The following is a 21,061-nucleotide window of genomic DNA, read 5'->3' on the forward strand; positions in this document are numbered from 1 at the left end:
ATTCCTCAGTCCACCTCTCCTGCCTAACTCTTACTGGAAACAATCTTCTATCCTTTTCTTTTTTTTTGGATGGAATTCTTCACCTGCCTTGTCCCCAAGTAGGGTAGCTGCTTTTTGAAGTGATTCTATCTAGAAGACATCTAGATAGAATCCTGGGTTCTTTTGGGTTAAAACTTCTGTTATAATACAATAAATGATTCCATGTGGTTGTTCCATAATTGAAATTAAACTCATGGAAAGTCATATGCTTTTTAGTATCTGGATCAGAGAGTGCCACCCATGCTCCCTAGTCAGAATATACAGATCCGTTCTCACCTCATGGACACTCAGCATTCATTGGGTAATAACAAGAGTGACCAGATTCCTCAAATGTCAGTCCTATTTTACCGAGTCAAATCCACATTCTTTTGCCCTATTGATGAACTCCAATTATGAAACAGATGAGTCTTAATATTGGTCAGGGACTTGGAAAGACCATAATTGGAAAATTGGTGACAAAGAGGTCTGGAGAAGAAGTATGTGGATAGACCTTTCTGAGTGGGCTAAAAACATGAAGATATGTGTCCCATGTGAATGCACACCAGAGGGTGACTTCAGCAGAGGAAGATTTTAATAATCAAGTGGATAAGATGACCCGTTCTGTGGATACCAGTCAGCCTCTTTCCCCAGCAACTCCTGTCATTGCCCAATGGGTTCATGAAAAAAGTGGTCATGGTGGTAGGGATGGAGGTTATGCATGGGCTCAGCAACATGGACTTCCACTCACCAAGGCTGACCTGGCTACAGCCACTGCTGAGTGCCCAATCTGCCAGCAGCAGAGACCCACACTCAGCCCCTGATATGGCACCATTCCCCGAGGTGACCAGCCAGCTACATGGTGGCAAGTTGATTACATTGGAATCCCTTCATGGGAGGGGCAGTGATTTGTTCTAACTGGAATAGACACATACTCTGGATATGGGTTTGCTTTCCCTGCACGCAATGCTTCTGCCAAAACTACCACCCATGGGCTTACAGAATGCCTTATCCATCGTCATGGTATTCCACATAGCATTGCTTCGGATCAAGGAACACACTTCACAGCAAATGAAGTGTGGGAATGGGCACATGCTCATGGAATTCTCTGGTCTTACCATGTTCCCCATCATCCAGAAGCAGCTGGATTGATAGAACGGTGAATGGCCTTTTGAAAACTCAATTACGTTGCCAACTAGGTGGCAAAAACTTGAAAGGCTGGGGTAATGTTCTCCAGGAAGCTGTGTATGCTCTGAATCAGCGTCCACTGTATGGTGCTGTTTCTCCCATAGCCAGGATCCATGGGTCCAGGAACCAAGGGGTGGAAATGCGTGTGGTACCACTCACTACTACCCCTAGTGATCCTCTAGGAAAATTTTTGCTTCCTGTCCCTGCTACCCTGAGTTCTGCTGGTCTACAGGTTTTAGTTCCAAAATGGGGTGTGCCTCCTCCAGGAGAAACAAGTGATACCACTGAACTGGAAGTTAAGATTTCCACCTGGTCACTTTGGGCTACTGATGCCTCTGGATCAACACACCAAGAAGGGGATTACATTATTGTCTGGGGTAATTGACCCTGACTATCAGAAGGAAGTAGGACTGCAACTACATAATGGAGGCAAAGAAGAGTTTTCTTGGAATATAGGAGATCCCCTAGGGCGTCTATTAGTACTACCATGCCCTGTGATTAAAATCAATGGAAAACTGCAACAACACAATCCAGGCAGGACTACTAATGGCTCTGAAACTTCAGGAATGAAGGTTTGGGTCACCCCACCAGGCAAAGAACCACGGCCAGCTGAAGTGCTTGCTGAGGGTAGAGGGAACATGGAATGGGTAGTGGAAGAAGGTAGTGATAAATATGAACTTCAACCACGTGATCAGTTACAGAAATGAGGACTGTAATGCTATTTTGTTCATGTTATACTATTTAAGTTGTAAGATATCAAGTTTAAGAATGAATGTTGCCCAAGGATTTGCACACTATTCTGGAGAGATTTAATGTGTTTCCATTTATATGCAGGGCAGCTGAGTATTGTCAGGTAAAAGAAAAAATGTGTGCTTATTTGTTTTCATTCGGAAATTAAGTATGGTTTAAGGTGATATATATAGGTGCCAAGTTGACAAGGGGTGGACTGTCATGGTTAGGGACAGGTGTCAACTTGGCCAAGTTGTGGTACCTGTTTATCTGATTGGGCAAGCGCTGGCCTATCTGTTGCAATGAGGACATTTCATAGGATTAGGTCATGATCATGTCAGCTGCATCCACAGCTGATTCCATTTGTAATCAGCCAAAGGGGAGTGTCTTCTGCAATTAGTGATGCTAAATATAATCATGGGAAGCCTTTTAAGGAGGACTCAGAGGAGATGGGTTTCATTCCTGCTTTGGCTGGTGAGCCTCTCCTGTGGAGTTCATCCAGGCCATCCATCGGAGTTGTCAGCTTTGCAGCCTGCCCTGTGGATTTTGGACTCTGTGTTCCTGTGGTCACATGAGACACTTCTATAAATTTTATATTTGCAAGTGTTCCCTGTTGATTCTGTTTCTCTAGAGAACCCTAACTAATACAGTAACCTTCCCACTTCCCTTGGCTGCCATTCCCAATATGTGAGTGGTTCGCTGTGATGCTTATCTTTGTATGGGTGTGTTTGATTCATTCCAGGCATTGCCTCCTGTTCCTTGGGGTTGGAATATCTTTCTGGTGATAAGAACATAAAAGGGTTTTTTTTTGCTTTTTGTTTTGTTTTTGCACCTGTGTTTGACTCATTGTTAGTGGGATGAACCTGTTCATTCCTTTACTACATACTGTCTCGCTTAGAAGCTCCTGGATTCTTAGCCCACTCCAATGTTCCCATTCTCCTTGGATATGGTTTGTCTTCCTTTCTTATAAGACACTTCAAAGGTGAATCAGTTCTGTTTCCTCAAATTGAATATCAATTCTTATATGAAGTTCTGTGGTCACTGATTCTTAATCAGATTCTTTATCCATTGGCAAATCATGGAGAACATGTTGAATCTCCTCCATAACATTCCTTTGCTTTCTTATGAGATTTCTCTTTAGACATTTTCTTGAAACTTAAGCCATTCTTTAAAAAGTTAATAAATGGTGTATGTCTTGGAGCTTTGACTGTCAGATATGGAGAGTATATTTGACATCTTTTAATAAATGTGTTTTGTACTACCTGAAATTGGTGAATGACACTTGGGTCTGACATTGTCTCTAATGTGTCAGTTGGTATGGTAGTTGTGGTTTCATATCCCTGCAGGTTTTGACCTGGATTCTGACATTAATTGGGGGGAAAAAAAGGAATAACTATCATGATTTGAATCTAGAATGAGAGAAGCAATTGGGAAGATACTGAGGTGGATATGTAAGCCATGGCCATGTTGCAGAGGTCCTTAACATTCAAGTTACTTTGCTTGTCTGATGGTTTTGTATTTTAGGAAGAAGTATTAGGATTTAGAATAATTTTCCTTCAGTTCTTGTACTTGAATATTTGATAATATATTGTTCCACTCTTAAAAGTATGACTCCATGATATTTAGCTTTCTTAGTCATCCATTACAAACTAGGCTGCCATGCTACAATGCAGTGGTTTTCCATGTGTGGTCCCAACTTGCAAAATCACATATCCCCTGTAATGTTTAAATACAAATTTCTGGGGATCATGCCAAATCTCTTCACTTAAATTTTGGGGCAGTGGTAATGAGTCTCAGTAACCTGTTCAAAAACCTATTTGACTTATTTATTTTTTTCTTTTCTTTTTCTGTATGGGCAGGCACCAGGAATCAAACCCAGGTCTCTGGCATGGCAGGCAAGAATTCTGCCACTGAGCCACTGTTGTACTGCCCTGGCTTAGTTTTTTTCTTTTTAATATACTTAAGTTTGGCCATACTGATGGTAGGTGGGTAGCAAGATTCAGTTTAAAGTTTAATTGTGGCTTTTACGTTCATCTCTTTATTCTTTAGTGATAGGTCCTTGGTATTTTCTGACCAATGTTCACAACCTCAAGTGGTGGGTTTATGTGACTTGTGAGTAGTCATTTGGGCCCATATATTGGCAGGTCTTATGATGAAATTTGTAATTAGCTCCCGGTTTTTTATGTAGGAACCTTCAGGTGGCTATCCTTCCAGGAATCATTGTGAATCTTACTGTTGTGTCATATGGGTTTCTACTATTGCTGAAGCTGGCAGCTTCTAGGTTAAGGAACAGATGCTTCCCTTGACTTCGTTGACTGTGGGTCTTAATCTTGGTTCTCTATTCTGCTAGAGTGAGAAGAATCTTCCTTTCTTGGATCAGTTTCTTTGTTCTTTTTTAAATAGAATCATCTTTGGACAATGATAAAGGCAGAGGAAGGTCGCAGGTCACAAGAAGAAGAAGCCGTTCAGACTTGAAGTGGTCCTGATTTGTTACCTTTCCTGAATCAACCATGACAGTATCACAGGTAAAGTATGGGAGGCTTAATTTAATCCCTTCCTCTCCTCGAAAATTGAGGTTGAGCTTATTCTGAGGTCTTCAGGGAAGAAATGAGCTTGTGCTGTCCAGGTGAGGAGTTTGGGAATGTATCTCTTGCTTACTTAGAAGGTCCTAGATGGACAGGACTTCATCCTTCTTGCTTCTGTTAGACTCAACGTGGTTTTCTTGTAACCCCTTTCTGCCCAGCATGTCTGCCTCTTTATTCTCAAGAACTTTATAGAACTTAAGGGTATGTACCGACTGACTTCTCTGGGAAACCAATTGCAGGAAGCCCCTAACTCCTTGAGCATGTGCACTGGGGATCTGGGTGCCAGATCTCCTCAAAGCTCCCACTCTCATCTCTGAGGTACCTTGTGTGCTCTTAGTTCCAATGCTGTTACCCCTTTAGGTCAAGGAAGCAATTAGGCTTGAGTCTTAAGTGGGATGTATTTTTTGTGTGTTCTCATGCCTATTACATATTTTGCCTCTTGTAATGATTTCATTCTGAGCTGTCACACGATCTTTCTGGTCATGTTGGTGCAGAACATTTTACTCATAGACTCCTAGCTCTACCTCTCCATCATGGAACATGTGGCACAAGGTATGTGTCTTGCTGGGCTTCCAATAGGGAGTTGCAGAAAGCAGGCTGATGGCTCCTCGCTCATGCTTGTCTGATTTGGGCAATCTCCTGCCCTATAACCTTTTCTTTTCTTTTGCCCTATAACTCTTGGAGATTATTTCCTATCCTTCATTTTGGGGTGGGATTCCTATTCAATTGGCTCATTTCCAAGAATGTGAACTGCTTTTTACGTTTTTTTTAAATCTAAAAATAGTTGATTTTGAGGTTCTTTTGGAGTAAAAGTTTCCCATAAGATAAAGTCTTCATATTATGGTTATGAGATTGAAATTGAACACTGGAAAGATCATATTTATTTATAGATGTATAGCAAAGATAGTCCCAAGTCTCCCATGTAGATTTTCAGGTATTTCCTTACCTTGAAGACAAATCAGGATCATTGGCTATTGTCTAGGGTTCAGACTCCTTAAAGTTTAATCATTCCTGTGAATCAAATATGAATTCTTATACCAAGAGCTGCCCTAGCAATCGGATGTAAGATTTTGCTGCAGATGGCTTTTTATACATTGGCAAACAATATTATATGTTAGATCTTTTTAATTGCATACTGTTGTTTTCTCATGAGATTTCCTTTGTGCCCTAAATTTTAGGATGGCTCCCAATGTCTCTAGAGTTGAGAGCTTTCCTGGTGACCTTCTAACTTCACTGGGCTGATTGTTAGGCTCCAAGATTCCCTGTAATTCTTATTTCCATGCTCCAAGATCTTCCCAGAGTTGTTCTCCGATTCCTGGGAAAGGAGGATTAGTCTGACTAGTAATAACAGAAGAAAAGAAGTGTTATTTCTGATTCCCCATGATTGGAAAAATTTTTGTTATTTCCTAGATTGCCACCTGGGTGTCTGGGTTTCTGGCATGCAAGTTGATGTATTCAACACCTGACCCATTGCTGTTCCAGCTCTCCATGTGGTACACTTTCCTTTTCCTGCATCTTCTATAAAGACAGACAGATATAGGTTAGGAAAAGGTGGGTCATAGATTTAGTCATCATTAGGGAATAAAATAATTTCTTACCTATAAATTCTGAGACATGTCCTTACAGTCGAATTCTAGGCAGTTGGTGCACTTGATTCATAGGTTGGTCTTTACTTAGCAGATACATTTCCCTTTGGCTGAACTGTCTTGGTAAGAGGGTCTTAGATTTAACTGGGAACTTCATTTTTGATATTAAGCCAACATATATATTAGGTAGTCCTATCACTCAGTTGGCTTTTATTTACTTTGTTTTCCTAGTTGATTTTCTGAGAACACATTATGTTACATCAGCACCAATGACTAGTCCTTTTAGGTAACATGCCCAATGAAACCACAAAAGTTGGAAGAACATAGTGTCTGAACTTAGTGTGCCTGTGGCATTAAGAGTTTATATGGTCTCCAGGAGCCTGTTCTAAACCAGAGAGATGATCAGATGATCTCACAGCATGGCCCGTCCTGATTATTAGTGGATTCTTTATGAATATATATCATTGCCTATATGTAAACATGTGTAGTGTCATTCCCTTTTGTATCCATCCTGTCTGAATCTTCCAGGCTTATCTCACAGTATCTCATTCCATTTCCTCACTTGTACCCTATTTTTTTTCCTTTGTGCCCTTCTAATTTTTCCTTTCCTAGAAGACTGATGGGATTCTGTTGCCTGATCAAAGCCTTGGGTTCTCCCTCTACAGGGTGGAGCGTGTGGCTTTAAGCCACTCAGTAGTATTCACATGAGGAAACTTCTGTGCTTCTGGTGGTGAATTACTGGTTACAAAGGGGCTTATGGTCCCTTTGTCTGACCTGAGAAATCTCCCTTCATTCTTATTTAGAGGAAACTTCTTCTTTCTCATCTTCATTTGTGTTTTCTTTTCAGCTGCTTCATCCCCAAGAAGGTGAACTGTTCCTTTGAACAGTTGTATTTGGAGACTTTTTTTCCTGGGGTCATTTGTAGCAAAACTCCAAATTTGGTGATAATGTACTCTATGTAGGTTCCACACTTGAAATTAAACATGTGGAAAGATCATATATGCTCACAAAGTCTAGTTTGAGCTTTTGCCACCTAAGTGTTTCAGATCATTGTTAACTCAAGGACGCTTCAGGATCATTAGCTATTGTCATCATACTCATCAAAGATGAGTCAATTCTATTTTCTGAAATCTAATACAAGATATAAGTAGAGCTGCCCTATTTTCTATTATCTTAGGTCAATGACTCTTACTCCATTGGCTTAAGATGAAAACATGATGGATCTCTTCAATAGTATCCTGTTGCTTTCTTAGGAAACTTTTTCTTGTGCCCTAAAACATTTCAGGAAAGTGCCCACATTCTTTAGAGTCTGGAGTCTTCTGGGTATCTGCCCATTTTTATTTGGCTACCAAACCTGAGCCTGGGATTAGTTAGCTATGATGCTGGTCCTGCTCATGCTTCTTCGAATGTTCCTGGTATTGACACCTGTTCCTTGGAAGGGAAGGGTGTAATATCAGTCTGGTGATTAGTAATATCAGAAGAAAGGAGGGCTTTTTCTGTAACCCACCATGAATGGGTTTTGGCTATTTTACCTATTACCATTTGTATATCTTGGGTCAGATTAAGTTTTCTCAGATTCTCAAAAGACCCTGACTCCTGCTATTCCTTGATCTCTAGATTGATCTGGGCTTATCAGATACTTCTCATTTGGGTGAATTGCTTGGAGGAGATGATCTTAGATTTAGAACTGGGAACTTCATCCTTTTCTCTGAGGGGTCTCCATTACTAGGTAGTACTATAACTAGTGCCTTTTCAGGGACTTTATTTTCCCATGCAGGTTTTTGTAACATAGCTCCCATGACTAACCTTCTCCTATTTGCCTTCTTATCTATGTTATTCTCACATTTGATGTCTTATGAAATCCATGCTCATTTGGATCATAACTCATCACTGCCTGCTAATTCTTGACTGCCTATGGAGTTATTATATTGATGAAATAATTAATCTCTGATAAATGAGAGAACACTTAGAAATCTGCCAACTACAAATTAAGGCCATCACCAATGGCATTGAGGTATGTCATACAGATGATATCAGAGTCATTGGTTGGGGTACCTCTATACTAAGAATAGAGGAGGCATATTTGCCCAAAGGGATATTTTGTTTTGAAAGAATTATTTTAAGTTCAGTTTCTGATTTCTCTCTTTTGTCCTCTGCTCCTTTTCCATGAAAAAACTCAGATTCATTGTAAGGATGAGTAGGTAATTTGTATCATAATGCTGGGGGTGTTTCAGTCTTCTCTGGGGCTCTTTAGTTTTCACTTGTCTTGTCTTGCTCACAGACTGCTAACAAGGCTTCCCCACCAGTATGATTTGTCTGAAATTTGAGACCTATGATATTGCTGACATTTCAGGCTACACTGCATTGATGCCTGGAGTCCATGCTATCATCAGCTCCTATAGGAGTGCTGAAAGAAGAAAACTATAAAGACTAGTTTGATAGTTTAAAAGGTGTATTTTGTACTAAAGCAGTGAAATGGGTAGATGAAATTTCCCCATTGTGTGGGGCTGCGTGGAAGGGATGAGATCATATTTCAGTGGGTTCTACATGGTGCTAGTATTTAATGGTTTCTCTGGCCATTTAACAAGACTTATTTGTCTTTCCTAAGATAAGAATACTCAGTGGTATTCTCATCTTCTCAATTTCACCTTGTGCCTTAATTATAGTTGATAATGATATAGTACCTTTGAATCAATTCTATGATAGCTGGCAGGGACTAGGTGAAATCATTTATATGCTCCAAGGTAGTAACAGAAAATCTTCCAGGTTCAATGGCAATGTTGCCCTATTTGGAGTCTTCATTATCTGACTTCTCCCTACCCCAGCCTCCCCCACTCCATTTAGGGATCACAAACTTGGACCTTGCCTCATTATCTGAGGAGACATCTTATCTTCCATCTATTAATGTTCTGAACAAGGCCTTTAGTAGAGATGTTGCCTGAGCTTGGCATTCTAGTACCTCTGAACATTGAAGTACTGTATGGTAATGTATTAGCATATCTGGGAAAAGATTTTTTGCACACACACTTATGGACCACTCACCTATGGCTCTTATTTCTACTTACCCATAATGCCTGTCGGCACCAAATGCTTCACAAGTCAAGACCGCTGGGTAAAAATAAATCTCTTGGGTTTGTAGAGAAAGTTTGGTTTTGTTATTCCATAGGTCACAATTATGTCTTCTGAAATATTAGGATGGGAACCTTCAGGATCTACTGTCAGGTCTACTTTAAATGTGCTGATCTTTTTATTCAGGCCAAAGCATTGTTTAGAGAGATTGTAATTCTTTAATTCATATGAAAAGACTTCTTTCTGGGGATTCTAGGCTTTTTTTAATCTGTTGTGGATACTTCTAACACCTGCCTAACACTTGCCAGTGAATGCAGGTCTGCCTCCCCACACTTCTTTTTCCCCTCAGCATATGTTTTGTGTAGAAATATGGTCTGAAATTTGCATTTTGTTTAATTCTTCCTCAACATCCTCCTCTTCTATCATTAATCCTCCCAAAATGGCCTTCTGTTCCTCTTCCATTAAATTCTTTTTCAGACTGCCATTCCCTACTCCAATTTCTCACCTTCATCCTCAATTCAAGTGATTTTGAGACTTGTATTTCTCACTCTTTTTTTAATATCTTCAACTTGTGCCATTGAGCCCCTGAAGAAGCACTTGAATTTCTTCCTGTGACCAGCTGTAGCTTGCTCAGTGGGCATCAGGTGGTAATCCTGGTGACCAGAGGAGACCCTGTACTGGGATCATAATAGCTCAGGGTCCTTCTCACAGAACGGGGTCAGATCCTGATTGCATTTCTCACACAGGGGTTTCTTTTCCTGCAATTTCCTATTGCTGCTTCTGGTGAGAAGTTGCTTCACAATATCAGTCATGTGACATACTTGGGTATTCCTCTTGAAATTCCCATTGGAGCAGTACTGCAGGAAGATGGGACAAGGGAATATGTCCCGTAGATCTCAGCATTGATAGATGTAGGAGTGACAGTAGTTGTGACCACAATCAATGGTCATTAGGTCCAGGCAGATGGGGCAGCTGACCTCTGGAGGTCAACCAGGGAGATACTAAAGACCATTATGCAATCAGGGTTTCTGTCTGAGGAAAATTGCCTTAGAATGGCCTGATTCTCCAGGATCTGGGAAAATTCAGACCTGGAAGACAGTTCAGGCAAAGCTATTGCCCTTTCAGGTAGTTTTATTTCCTTCTCTTCAGTTTCAAGGAAAATTTCCAGAGATGAGACTGTCTCAGAGAGAATGTCTCATCTGTCCAGTATGTCTTGCTGCCTGTGAAACAACACTGCTAACTTGTCTAGCTACTCTGAGATGACCATGGTGAGAACCTCTTGGGGGTCTCTCTGTGTTCTTGTGCTCCCTGACCAGATCATGTAGTGAGCTGGCTCCTGGCCAGCACAAACCTAAGGCTGCTGCAGGGCTGGCAAAGAGGGCACAGCTGAGCTCCCAAGACAGTGTTACATGCAATTGTGTCCTGAAACCAAATTCATGGGAGAAACTATTGGCAGCTCCTGGTAGTACCTGGCCTCCAGATGAGTGTGTTATGTTGAGGGGCTATTCTGGAAGAAAGCATTCTGAGGAGGTGAGGTATTCAGAGTGATTGGGTCTTAGGGTTCTCTGTTCTAGGGTGCTGCTGGAAGGTGAAGGACAGGGTTGGAGAACTGCAGGTCTAAGGGAAAGAGTTTACAGAAGGGGTCTCATTTCACCTGCTGGCAGTGTTGGTAGAGAGGGCCTGCTAAGAGGGAGGTGTGCAGCAGCAGAGGAGGGCAGCCAAGGTGGGGTCCCTTGGAAAGATAGCTGTAGGTTCATAAGATAGGGGAGTGGAGCTGGAAGGTTGGCAGAGGGTTAAGTGGTAATGATGGAGCATGGGAGCCCTGGTCTAGATGTAGGACACTGTGGACCCTGGCATGGCCTGGGCCAGGCCAGCATACTTCAAAGGAGATGAGAAATGGGCAAGTCTCTAGTAGAGAAGGCAGTCAGAGCAGCAGAGCTTTCTGATTCATGGGCTCTTGGGTAGGCTGTCCAATCTAGCAAACTGCCTGGGAAGGAGTCATTACCAGAACAGAGATGTGGGCAGGTGGGTTGCTTTCCTATGCCTCTGGCTATGTTCTTGAATGTACCACATGGCATAAACCTGAAAAACCCACAGCCAATGAACTGTTTTCATGGGATTTAAATAGAAACTTCAAGAAAGTGGTAGACATCAGTGTATTTCTCATAATTTACCATCATCCTCATTAAGAGTATACTTTTCCTTGAGTAAGGCTGTTGGAGCCTTCTATGACTGACCCATTTGTTCTCAGGGAGTTGGAATGAGCTTGTTGAAATGAGCCAGCCTGGTGTCCTAGAACATGTGGACATATGCTTAAGGCCTGGGTGTTGGCTCTTGTATTCCTCTTTCACGGTGTTCCTGACCTAGGCTAGGTTGGGAGAGTTACTTCCTTCCCAATGAAGGACCATGACTTGGAGATGGGGGTGGGGGGTGGACTTCTCATATCCTTGGTCAAGGAGTTGTACTGTTTACCTGGCTGAAGCAGGACCAACAGATAAGGGCTTATCCACATTGGGTATGTGAGATTGACATCAGGGGCATACACAAATCAACCCAGACCTCTAAATGAGCAACTGGGACTTGTAGTTGCAGGATCCAGAACTCAAGGAATATTCTATGGAATGGTGGGAAGGTTTTCCTTCATAGCAGGAACATATCATTTCAGATACAAATTCCATGTTTAACTTTGCATCTTCTTATTCAAAATCAATAATTGCACTGAAAGTCACTGTAAAGCCTAGGAGGCTGCCAAAGGCTGTGGTCATTGACCTGAAAGAGGCTGCATGAGCCATGTTTGTTGTGTGGTTATCCCCACTTAAGGGTCCAGGGACTTCAGAACGACCTGCAGGAAGACTTCTCATGTGATTCTCTTCATAGAACTAACCAATCACACAGGAGTCTGGTTGACATAGGTTATTTTTTAAAACTTTGTTCAAATCTTATTCAATTACAGTATTAGCTTAAAGAATATTGACATAAAAAATAAAGCATTCCTATATACCTGCTATTTTTAACACTTTGCAGTAGTGTAGTACCTCTGTGACAGTTGATGAAAAATATGAAAATAATACTATTAGCTATAGTCCATAGTTTACATTAAGTACACTTTCCCCATGAAATACCCTATTATTAATATATTAAGTAGCAGACATCTAATTGCAAGAAGTTTCTGCCAGCACTGCTTCTACTCTGCTGTTTTGTGCTGCTCTACTTAAGTACACCAATGACTCTGTTCCTGAAGTCAGAGATGCAGCATTTGAAGCACTGGGTACCTCTTTGAAGGTAGTTGGTAAGAAAGCAGTAAACCCATGTGGTAGTTAGATTCAGGTGTCATCTTGGCTAGGTGAAGGTACCTAGTTCTATTGTTGTGGACATGAGCCAATGGCATGTGAACCTCATCTGTTGCTGATTACATCTGCAGTCAGCTAAGAGGTGTGCCTGCTGCAATAAATGATGTTTGAGTTAATTGACTGGTGCTTAAATAAGAGTTCAACATAGCACAGCCAAAAGCAGCTCAGCATACCTCATCTCAGCACTTGCAGCTCAGCCTAGGCCTTTGGAGATGCAGAAAAGAATCACCCTGGGGAAAATTGTTGGAACCCAGAGGGTTGGAGAGAAGGCCAGCAGAGATCACCCTATGCCTTCCCATATAAGAAAGAATATCAGTTGAAGGTTAGCTGCCTTTCCTCTGAAGAACTAACAACATAAATCCCCTTTTATTAAAAGTCAGTCCATCTCTGGTGTATTGTGTTCCAGCAGCTAGCAAACTAAAACAACCCATCCTTAGCTAATGTGGGCAAACTCAAACTTAACAAGACCAAAATATCTTCAGAAGAAGTAGAACTCATACATGGTAAGAAAGTTGGACTAGCAGCTGATAAAAAGGGATTCAAATCTGCCCCTGAGAGGGGCTGCTCCTTCAGGAGCTGCAGGAAATAAAGGGCCTAAAGGACAATTCAGCACCCAAAACAGGACCCTAAAAAAGGTACTTGCTATGAAGACTTGTGAACCACCTAGGAAGGGCAACAAGCTGCACTATGAGGCACAGGGAGTGCTGGAACGAAGAACATAAAGGATTAGATACAAAGGAATCATGGAGCTTGAGCTCTCAATTGAAATATGTGTAGAAAAACTTAAGCTGTCCTTCACTCTAACAGTATATAACTTCTAGGAAATAGTAACTGGAAAGAAAGGCTGACCTCTATGGAAGAGTTCTAGAATGCTGTTGAACTAATGGGCTGAACAGAAATGCCATGATAGGTATTAGTGTGGATGCTGGCTAAGAAAGCTGGAGGGAAAGAAACTGATTTTTAGGTGATGCAGATGAAGTTCTACATAGTTGCTGTGAACTTCCCAGAAGGGAAACTTTCCCACAACTTCAGCTCAGATTGTATTAGATGGCCTTATAGACAAGACAAGAGATGTAAAATGTGAACAATGCAAAAGAATCTCTGACAGTGATGGCTGAAGCTTGTATGTTGCCATGAATAGCTGAAATTGTTCCACACAAACTAGATGACACAAAAGAATCACAAGAATCAGTCAGAAGCTGTGAATTGTTTATCGAATGCAATAAATGAATTTGAATTTTCTGGGTTGAATGTCAAAACTTTCATTAGAAAAGTCAGCTGTGAGGACCTCTGCCATCATCTTGCCTGGTTGGATGCATCTGTATGTTGGCCTCTCTTTTTGAATGTTCTTTGGGGGTAAGAAACCTTCCCTCTTTTTTCAAATAGATGCAGAATTTGAGAAGATGCCAGAACAGAGCCCACCTGCTCCAATTAGAGGGATTTCCAAGCACAGAAAGAAATGGTACAGATGAAGGAGAAGGTAGAGATAAGTTAAATGAAGGGGGTAATGATGTTGTTGATCTCTTGACAAGGACAGAGATCACTGATAGAACTACTTCATAGCTGACATCTAGCATTGGTGGCAAGAATTGGAAGATCAGGAAAGAAGGCTTAGATGAAGTAGCAGGCATTACCGATGAAATAAAATTTATTCAATCAAATATAGGTGAACTTCCCACTACCTTGAGGGGTTGGGTCAATGATTCAAATAAAATCTTGGTGGAATAGAGATTTAATATCCTCCAGCAATTGGCGGTAGCCATGGATGCAAACATCAAGCAACGTGTGAAAAACTTTGGGATCTCTGTCTTTACATTCCATGGAGACGGTAAGAACAATTTTGACCTGCGGCCCTAATGACTGACTGCTTCAGATGAACAGACTGCTATGGAAGAAATGGCTGGAAGGAAAAGATCCTTCTGAAGTGCTCAAACAGGAAAATCTTTTCTTGAGGCAAGAGCTTCTAGTCTGGCTGGCTGAGATGTGACTTGCCTACCCAGCCAGTAGGATGGTCCCTTTCATCAGAGAAGGAACTAAAACCAAAAACTCTAAGCAGAGATCAGAGTGCCTGGGTGTCTGGTGGAATCCTATGTCGTAAATGTTTGCCAACCAAACCCAGGAAAAGCCTTAAAGGATATAGCTATTCACATAAGAGTCCATGACAATACTGTATGCAATGTTGCACTCAATGCTATTGTAATGGTGTACAATGTACATGGGTATCAGGTGTTCAAACTGACTGGAAATCTTTCTGAAAAGGGTATGAGCATGCATTAAGAGTGGATTAAGTGGTCAACAGTGGCTCTCTGCCGCACCAATAAAGCAGGTATATGAGAAATCTCAGTGTACACAGACCATAAGCTTCAATGTTAACATGGTTCACAAGGGACCATCTGAGGACATGTCCTACAAACTCAACCATATGTGAAGCATGAGTGGTAATCCTGTAGCAGCATAGATATTTCACTGATATTTCCAGCTAGATCTATATGAGATTGAGGATGACAGTGGTACAGTTGGCTGTGAAATGCCACAAATTGTCCAACACAAACTAGACGACATTTTTGAACCAGTCCTTATATCTGAACCCAAGATCTGGGCTGTTTCTCCACACTTCAGTGATATACACAGCAATACAATGACCATAAGCAATTTAACTACCTCCTAAGTAGCCAGTGGTGACATCATCACATGTCTCCAAGCTCTAACACAGATTGATGAGGTCCTGAGAAAGGAAAATAAAGCCAAAGCTATGTCTGGCCATATTGACCAGTTTCTGATAGCCTCACTCTTGCAGCTAAGACTCATCTATAACACACACACATGGCAAATGAGAAATTGGAGACAGATGAATCATCAAGTTGTATAGCTATATCATTGGCAACATGATTTTGCTGTTTCAGATACAGAGCCTAGCCTGGGAGGCCTCCACCAGAGTACTGAAGGACCTAATGCATGGCCTCATCACCTTACTGCTGGATTCTCAAATTGAAAATCTAGAGGAAGGACATAGGTGACCCACTCTGTAAACCTCTTCATGGTTAATGTTCTGGAGAAGTCAGATCAAACCAACATCCTGAGTGTCAGGGGTAGGTCACATCATGGGAGAAGGGATTCTGGCCTCCAGACCTAACATTCCAGTCTTTTTGGTGATGGGAGGGAATAGGAACAATGGTCAGTTTTCTGTAGCTGCTTTTGACTGAAATGGGTCACAGTTGTCTTGAGGGGGTAGAATTAGGGGCTGGCCAGAGGGGCTGTGGGATAAGAGTAAAAGTTGCTTCTGTTCCTTCTCATATTGGGAAACATCATTTACATATTCTTGAGTTGTTGATTGGACAACTCAGTGTATGAATTGGGAAACAAGTGGATCTGTTGCCACTGGAAGTTCTGGAAGGTGCCTTGGAGGAATTGGTCCAATAGAAATGTTAGGGGCTGTCGTTTTAAGGGTTCTGGAAGGTGGGAAAGTAGAGAGATGATTTCAGTGAGGAGCTTGAATTGGATCTGGGTCATTGCTGGGCAGTTTGGTTTTCTTGAAGTGGGTTGGTCCCCTGGACACCTGTTCAGATGTAACAATCACTACAGCAGAACCAGGCACACCCCAGATGCTCTGGGCTCTGGGGCCCTTGTGCACTGGTGAAGCATGGAGGTACCACTCTCCACCCTAGCCACATCCCAGCCATGTGGAAAGGGTGGATATGTAGGTTAATTATTTTAAAAGACCTGAGAACAAAAGACCAGCTTGTATACAAGTGAACTATTCAAGTGAATGAGAACACTTTACCTTGAACTAGAATGAGTGAGCCACTCTTGGAAGTAATCTTTTTTTATAGATATCCTTCAATATACTACTTTATTCAGTGTCTGGCCTCCTAGAGCTAACTGGCCTCATTTTCTCAGTCACTTATTCCTTGCCTGACACCAGTATAATTTTATCAAATCACAATTTGGTGAAAGAAGTATTGAACTGAAAGATAGACAAATCTGTCTACAATGAGCCCTGACAACCCACCTAAGTAGACCACATACCTCTCTCCTGCTAACCTGTTGACAATGAAGCAGAGGTTTTCCTAGCTTGAGGGGCCCCTCACAATCTGTGAATTGGAGGCTTTGCTTCTGACTGCCTGGAGGTTTGGAAGTTAGCTGGAAGCTCCAGATCAGGTCTTTGTGTGGCCACACAGAAGGTCCATGTTTGTCTTACTCTAAAAACTCAAGTTTAGCTCCATTTTTCCTCTAAGTATACAAGGTCTGAGTCCTCAGTATCTTAAAATTCATTTGATTTGCAAAGTTTGTTAGTCTTACTGTCATAGGGTACACATGTTCTTTGTCAAACAGAATGTTAAGCTTCTATGTCCTAATTTCCAGGTTGGCTGTGGTGCCCCAAGGCCTCCAGGTGATGCCAAAAGAAATGTCATTGGCTCTGGGGTCTCTCATGGAAGCATTTGAAGACTTCACTGGGGCAGTCTTTCCTTTGCCTGACCATCTTTGCTTTTGCCCTGTTTTCCTTCAGGGGAATCTTTATCTTCTGTGAATACCATGCCACCTTCATCCCTTAGTGTATATAGTTACATGCCTGGAGAAGGGGGTATGTACTGATGCTGAGGAGGGCCTGGCATTCTTATGCTTCCAGAACTTTCTATCCTAGAGAGCACAGACATCTCACTCAAAGCTTCTTTCTGCCTCCAAGTGGTGGGTTGCTCATAAAGCAGGTAAACACGTTTCTTCACAAAATTCTGTGATGTGAACATCATATGGTATCATATGCATGTGGCTTCTGACACTGCAATTTTGTCTTTAAATAGATATTTAAAACCTTAGTATAAAATCAGAAGCTTTACTTAGGAACCACAATCTAAAAATCTAACTTGGAAAGGGCAAAAGTAAAATTTTGCTACACAGTAATCAGGGATATGAAATCAATAAATCACAGTATTTTCCACATATTCAAAAAGCAGTAATTCATAAGATAGCAGTTACTACCTTTTATTTTGGTTCCAAATCTTTGATTGGAACAGAATAAGTTATCTTGACTTACTAAAGGGAATTTACAAAGATCAGCAGAAAAAGGGTTCAAATAGCGTGTTTACAGAATGTCCAAAATCCGTTGATCTTCAGCTATTGCCATCTTATTTAGCTCTAAGAATGTTAGCCTCCTCCCCCTTTCATGCTCTAAGTTTTTCTCCAACTGGACACATGAAAGGGTTTCTTCTGGATATTAATTCTTTCTCCCTGGTTCTTTCATATACTTGGACAACCTCGGATTCATTGTTTCTGAGATTTGAGCTTTGAAAGGAGAGCTTGTAAATTCAGACTCATGGAGACATAGAAAGGGCATGGGGAAAGGCTTGCCAGTACCAAGGCTCAGTCCCAGGAAGTGTGAGGATGCATTGCCTTCTGTTAGTGTGGTCCTGTCCTTCTTCCAGTGACCATCCCTTAGGATAGCCAAATTTCTTCCAGCTAAGTACAGAATGGGGACAATCTGGATGTGAATTTGGAAACATGGTTAGAGAGTGATGTTGAGACCCTGATGCCTTTTGGGATGTAGGCATGGGAAAGTGGAAGGGCTAGGGATCTGTTGAGCTCAAAGGGATGGCCAGGAAGAAGAACTGGGCTCAGATCAGAGCTGTCTCTACATCCAGACCTCCTGTGAGTCTAATAACTTGAGTTCAGGTACCAGTCGCTATGGCTTCAGGGACAACTGTTTTGGGGGCATCAGAACAGACCCACTTTGGGATTGTCAGTTAGGGCACTGTGTCTCTTCCTAGGTTTGGACTGCCTGCTTTCCCGCTGGGGAACGCCATAGAGGCTGTGAAAAACATGAGGATAGGAGGCACCAAACCCTTACAGATATGAAGGGAAGGAGCCATGCAGTCCTCCTGGTTGTCTTGGGGAAGGGGATTCACTGCAGACATTAAACCTCCCTACCTGGGTATATTTTAGCTCTCTTCTGGTTACCCTCTGAGGTAAGTTATATCTGACTTCCATGAATGCTTAGTCATATTCTGCCTAATACATGTAATCTTCATCAAAGTTCAGATTAGGTGTCTATCAGCGCTCATGCACTGCTCTCACAGGCTTTTAGGAACGTGAAGGGATTCCCCTGAAAAACCCTGATGACTTGTTTTACATCAAATGGCAAACATCACATATCTGCAGTGATAAGAAATAGCATATTAAAATGCCATGTCTTACCATGTTTAACTTGCCTATTTTAGGCGCCATGTATACTGATTGGAGTTTGTTACATTTAATCTTGTCAAATTAGGTTTAAAGGATAATAGTAATGTATTCTTATAAACATTTTATTTTCCTTGACCTGCCTTCTTATTTTTTTTTTTTCCACATGGGCAGGCACCAGGAATCGAACCCAGAGAACTCTGCCACTAAGCCACGGTTGCTTGCCTGACCTGCCTTCTTTAAATGTATTATATGGAAAGACTGGGAAGTGAGGATAGTTTCTCACAGAGTTGTATGTTTGTTTTTTTTTCTTGTATATCTAGTGTATAGTGCTGTAGCCTTTTAAGGATAGTCTCCAAACATACTTCAGTATTAAATGAGTAAATGTGGAAAAATGAAATGTTGGTTAGCTATACAACTGTATTCAATGAAACACTGGCAAATATCCAAACAACACTGGATCTTGGACTCGATGTATTTGCTGTAACCTCAAACTTCATTCAGACTTCTCAATTTGGTTTTCTTAGAGCAGATCCTGAGACAAGGTAACCTGTATAGGTAGTTCATTTGGGAGATGATATCAGGAAGTACACGTGAAATAGTGAAGAAAACAGGACAGGGAAGGGAGAAAGGTAACAAAGTTGTGTGAAGTGAACTTACTGCCTTGAGCAACTAGGGTTCAGTCCTGCTGGGGGTCCTTTGGTACACAGTAATGTATAAAACATATGGGAGATTCTTCCCACCAGGTGATGGAGAAGCTGGGGGCAGTTGTTCAATGACAACTCCTGCATTGGGGTTGCTTGGATGGGGATGGGTGGGCCTGAACTCTTTTGCATTTTTGGTGTGCTCTACCTTGTAACTGATCAAGCTCCTGTGGTATCAGAGAAAGCATTCAGGCAAAAGGAGAATATAAGTACTTGTGGTGGGGAAGCCATGGGTATGCCAGGAACTGTCTCTTGAAACTGCTGGTGAACTCGGGTGGGGCATGGAAGAGGGCATTACAGGACTGATTCCTCCCACCACAAGGACATTGAGTCTACTGCTACTGATGCTTTATAGTGGCTGTGAAGTTAGGTTCTCTGGAAAGTAGATGCTGAGAGAGCACGGTAGCACTAAGGTGTGTCCCAGTGAATTGGAGTTCAGGCATAGTTTTCCCTCCCCTTTTTCATGTAGCAATAAATCGTTCTGTTCTACCTGTGGAAGGAGCCCCAAATTACCTGGAAATATTATTTGAATCCTCTGGTGGCAGCATTTAGAATCAGGATCTCCAGAACTGCTGCACCTAAATTTGTGGCATGGAAAGCAAAAATTTTCCTATTGTATTACAAGGAATTAGGATAAAAAAGAACAGATCTGCTTCTACTTCTTGGTTACCAGACCCATTGTCTAGTTATTGGGTACACAGCATCATATAGTGGCCAATAGTTTAAAACATATACTGCAGATGGGCCACTGTGGCTCAGCAGGCAGAGCTCTCCCCCTGCTTCAGTTCCAGGTACCTGTCCATAGAAAATAAAAAAGGATATAGTGCATCTTGAATGCACCATACTTGTTGCAGTTTGAGTTTTTAGGTAACCAACTCCGAGTTTGGAGTATATGATATTTGAGAGATTAAAACCTATGAAAGGAAGCGTAAGGAAGCAAGACCCTGTGGAAGACAGACTGGGATGCAAGACTGGCATAAGCCTCAGTCAAGTTGGTGGGGAGCTCTGGAGCAAGTGTCTTACATTAGAATTGTTCCACATCAAGTTGAAATGGCTGGGATTTCTATTCCAACTCATTCAGACCCTGCATGTGGACTATCCCTGAGGGGTTATACTTAGTTGGGGTTTTCTATGGACTGTACTCTCTACCAAAACTGTATGACCTCCCTTCGGGGGGAGGATCTAGACAGTATATTTCTGTGTCTACTATAGCACTCTATCTCTGAAGTTTATCCCTAAGCCTGGTGCTTTAGTGGAGTATTTACGAGGTCATTGTAATATTATTTCAGGCTGATAGCTTCTAGCTGATGTATGATAAAATTCCTTTCCCGTGCCTCTTCCGCAGACTTTATCTCCAATCTTCTAATCTTCGAGGGCTCTGAGCACTAGCCAATTCATTTGCCAATGCACATGGTTCTGCATACTCTTATCATAGACCAGTTCTCCCTTCATATAACAGACAACCAGGTCTGTATTGTTTGAAATTTTGCAAACTGGGAGGATTTTCCTTTTCAGCTTTTTTTAAGGATACCTCCTAAGGAGCCATAGTGTTATAGCAATCCATGTTCAATTTGCTTTTACCTGTTAAGCCAATCCATCTATGAGCCACTGTTTTAATTTTCCCTCTTTTGTCAATCTGTCATAGGTCATAAGGCCATCCG

General features: G+C 41.7%; 1 long non-coding RNA gene and 2 pseudogenes across 6 annotated transcripts in view; 2 read left to right on the top strand and 1 right to left on the bottom strand.

Moving 5' to 3' along the window:
• Positions 1 to 21,061, bottom strand: part of LOC143663026 (uncharacterized) — a 74,248-nt gene that overhangs the window by 46,229 nt on the left and 6,958 nt on the right. For 2 of the 6 annotated variants that reach the window (XR_013165710.1, XR_013165711.1), the window contains exon 3: positions 19,914 to 19,978. The exons of 1 other annotated variant lie outside the window; for it this stretch is intronic. This is a non-coding gene — a long non-coding RNA (uncharacterized LOC143663026). Of the gene's footprint in view, positions 1 to 5,650; positions 5,856 to 5,935; positions 6,036 to 17,587; positions 17,999 to 19,082; positions 19,247 to 19,913; positions 19,979 to 21,061 lie in introns of those variants that run through there. 3 more of the 6 variants (XR_013165713.1, XR_013165712.1, XR_013165708.1) reach the window with 3 other exon arrangements.
• Positions 13,266 to 14,509, top strand: LOC143663703 (cytoskeleton-associated protein 5 pseudogene; annotated as a pseudogene).
• LOC143663704 (cytoskeleton-associated protein 5 pseudogene) lies at positions 14,722 to 15,655 on the top strand (annotated as a pseudogene).

The sequence above is a fragment of the Tamandua tetradactyla genome, chromosome 19, assembly GCF_023851605.1.
Source record: "Tamandua tetradactyla isolate mTamTet1 chromosome 19, mTamTet1.pri, whole genome shotgun sequence".
Lineage (NCBI taxonomy): Eukaryota > Metazoa > Chordata > Mammalia > Pilosa > Myrmecophagidae > Tamandua > Tamandua tetradactyla.